Below are 4,305 nucleotides of genomic sequence, written 5' to 3'. Positions count from 1 at the left end.
AAGCTGCATCAAAAGTGAGTATAAGTGTGTTTAAATAAGTATAATATAGGTCTAGATTGACATTCCACCCTTGCTTTTATGGCAATTTTAGACATTTAATTCTGAATAAGTAACACACACAAAATATATATGTTTGAATTGGCATAAGGGCAACTTCACACCTTATAAAACATATTTTTATATCAACCAGGGACATCCATCTAAAGGACACCTCTCGCAAAATGGCCCCCAGGTACATTGGCCCTTACACCATTGACAAGATCATAAACCCCTCTGCAGTTAGGCTCAAGTTACCACCATCCATGAGGATCCATCCAACTTTCCACGTTTCTAACTTAAAACCAGTTTCAGTCAGCCCGCTCAACCCTCCCACCAGCTCCCCCCCAGCCCCCCTTTTGATCGACAACCACCCGGCTTATAGGATCAACCGTATCCTGGATTCCAGAAGACGGGGTAGGGGTTTTCAGTTCCTGGTCCATTGGGAAGGTTATGGACCTGAAGACAGGTCATGGATCCCGAGGTCTTTCATCCTGGACCCCGGGATGATAGAGGCGTTTTTCCGAGACCATCCAGAGAAACGGATGATGTCATCGTCTTGAGACGATCGTTAGGGGGGAGGTACTGTAGAGGTTGGCTCCTCTACCCCTCCTTTCTCTGTTGTTTGTGTTTTCCTAATTATCTTTCCACAGCTGCTGCTCATTACCTGGACCAGGTGGAGGAGCTATTTAATCTGGAGCCTCACTCCAGATCAGTGCCAGAGCAAAGTTCTACCAAGCTCCATGTTCCTGTGACTAGTAGCTGGCTGACTTCAAGCTCCTTATCGGTCTCCCTGCATGACAGCAGTGTTTCTCCTCCTCCACCTTCACTCCTGTGTGCCTCACCTGGTTCCTGGTTCCTCCTCACCTCCACCCCGGCTCCCTTGGTGATTTTTGTAAATACACTCATTAATATACTCACCTGATCCCACCGTGGATTGTTGGATTCGGATCCTGTCTCCTGTTCTCATGCTCCTGGAACAACAATGACAAGTAAGCTTATTTTTGGATTACTATCAACATTTCCAAAATCTCCTCAAGACGATTTGTCGTTCACCACCAATCTCCTCTCTATTCCCACAGTGGATCCATCCTGAGTTTGAGTTTACCAGATACACCTGAACCAATAAATATATTGTTTTTTTTACCTCAAGTTGTTTAGTCCTTGCTTCAAACTGTTCGCCTTTGACATCACCTACAGACCCTAACAGTTATAAAGCTGTTTCTGATGTTCTCTGCAGGATAATGCTCCACCTTGTCCTCCATGCAGCATTTCAGATCTGCTCCAGCTTACCTCAGATCATCTGGATGAATTCTTGATTTCTATAGAAGATATTAATTCAACCTTTATTTAAACAGGTTCGTCCCATTGAGCCACGAGGACTCATTTACAAGAGACCTGAATATAATTGTTGTATTTGTCGTTTTTTTATGAGAACCAAGTACCTGATAACTGAGTTGATTGTAGCCTGACAACTATTGTAAAATTGTAATTCATTGATTAAAATGTTAATTTAAATGAAACTGTTTCTAGTTAAAATCATAACAGATGACAAAATAAGTGTTAACTGTGCAAAAATAAATTTCCAAACAATTTATTATAAAATATGTAAAATGTAAAACAAGCTTTAATAAAGTACTTTTACTACTATTTATACTGTTTATTAATGACATCATCTCAAGTCAGCAGGAGCACCATCATCATCATCACAACACAACACAAAGTGAGAGCTGTAAATTTAATCTGCACAAACATTTTCAATCAGGGCTCAAAATGTTTAACTGTCAAACAAATGTTCAAGAAAATAAACTAATGTCACTCTACAGGCACATTTAGAGAGAGGACAGTTCACAGAGACACAGTGAGGACGTGTGAGACAGAGACACAGTGAGGACGTGTGAGACTGAAGGAGGTTCAACCATTTGTTCATGGACCAGAACCAGATGAGAAGAACAGCAGAACTTCCACTGACCAGTGACCTGACCAGTGATCTGACCAGTGATCTGACCAGTGATCACACATGTTGTTCTAAATTAAACTTTGGTACGAACAGTGTTACAATAATTCATGTCATATTTTTATTGAACAATAATCTTCATTCTAACAGTGACGTTGTAATTTCAGAGACTGAGGAAGAAACAGAAATGAGGCGAGTGAGATGAGGGAACAATGAAAATGTGTCCTCAGAGGACGGGGACATGTCAGGATCTGATGATCCAGGATCAACAGGACCAGGAGGATGGATCAACAGGCAGTCAGGGAACAGAGATGAACAACCTGAGGAGCAATTAGAACACAAAAAAATACATAAGCAGAACAGAAGAAACTCACAGACAAGAAAATTAACTCAGTCCTGTGAAGAAAAATGTTAACAATGGAAAATAAATTCTGACATATTTTTACAAACTATCAGATGAAGACAACTGGCATGAAGAATAATTCCCAGCTCCATCTCAATGTACCTGTGATAGTTTAAGTTTCTACAGTTTACTGATGCTGATTTATTCTTGGTAATAATTCTTATTTCTTGTTCTGTCTTGAAAGAGTCTCATCTCAACTTGACTCATGATGACCATACACTAAACTAATAATATAAAACAACTGTAAATTAACAGTCCTGCAGTAAATACTAACTTTGTTATGTTAAAAAAGGTTATTCAGACATCTTGATTCAGCTATTATTGTTCAAGAGAAGACAGAAAATGAGATCTTGTTACTTTGTGATACTTTGAATGCAACATTCAGTTCATGAAGTCATTCTCCTCTGGTTTACCTGGAAAACATGAAAACATTGACTCATCTCCACAATCACGTTTTTCTTTAATGATAATGTCACAATTTATGCTGCAGTCTTTGACAAAGGATCTATAACTTGAACTAAATGACGTCTCAGAAAAAAGGCCAAATATTTTCTAGTTGAGAGTTCAGTAACTGGAATTCCCACAAAAATTAGAAAATTATCCACTTTCAAAATTTAAAATGTAATAGATATTTTAAAACTGAATTAGACAGAAATAGACTTGTTTAAACCCGTTACGATGGCAGAGCTAGCTGCAGTTAAAATACAACTAACAATTTAACATGTTTAATTAAATATGAACCCACTGTGACACTGGTATCACCGCCCCTTTTAAAATTGAGAAAAGTTTCTTATTAAGGTTTAACATTAATGTTTATCTCATGAAGTCCCTAAGTGACATCTACTGAACATCCTAAATTCTTCATCCACACGTGTAAATGGGGAAATAGAAAACCTGCCTTTAATAGCCTTCTAATGGATAATCACCTTAGAACCTTAAAACGGATGAAAAGCAAACAAGGTGTACAGCTCCTTGATGCCTATAAAGAACTGAATCTATTTGACGAGAACTGATGCCCTTTTGTTTTTTTTCTTTAATTGTATATTTTATTTATTTATTTTGGTGGTGGTTTTTCCTTTATTTTCCACTCAACACTTTTTTCATGTTATATTTCTGTGTGTAAAAAAAAAACTGAACATCCTGATTCAGTCATGTGACTAGTGAGGGATTCTGGGTACTGATGACATCATTTCCAAAGTCTTGGTGCACCTGGGCAGCTAATGTGACGACTAAGCTAATTTTAGAAACTTTATTTTCTTTTACCAAAGGTGAGTTTCCACAGTTTCAGTGATGATAATCTTTAAATACCATGTCATAGCTCACATATAACCTGGTTTGATAGCATTTCTAAAACAATTTGATAAAGAATAGCTTTGTCAAATATCGTTGTGACATATATGACACATCGGGCAATAAACTCTAAATTGTACAACAAAAAAATTCCCTGTAACATATTTAACACAATAAGACAAACACTAATCATCTGCTTAGTCAATTTAGCTCATTCTGTTATTTTAGATAAATATATTTTTTGTTGTTCATTTTAAATCATTCAAATATCTATTTCCAAATGCGGAATAAATTTACTAAGTACGCCCAATGTGGTATATACAGTATGTCACATTTCAGATCTGTGCCAGTAGGTGGCGGTAAACTTCAGAAATGTGTTACATATAATCCATTTGTTATAATTTACAACAGCCATAATTTTCATGAAAGTAGAAATGGGTCTGGGTTCTTAACTAAAACTGGCGACATGAAGTATTCATGTTGATAAATTGTAGTACAGGAAGTCAGCTAACACTTCACAATGGCAAAAAAGTTGTATTTTCATCAACTTACTGGAGAAAACACTTCCGAAACACAGGATGAACCATGTTCTATGTTGGAGCCGCTGCTGTTTGGAACT

Source organism: Nematolebias whitei, chromosome 17 (assembly GCF_014905685.2).
Source record: "Nematolebias whitei isolate Nwh7 chromosome 17, NemWhi1, whole genome shotgun sequence".
NCBI classification, from domain to species: Eukaryota; Metazoa; Chordata; class Actinopteri; order Cyprinodontiformes; family Rivulidae; genus Nematolebias; species Nematolebias whitei.
Note: the sequence above shows the minus strand (reverse complement) of the source record.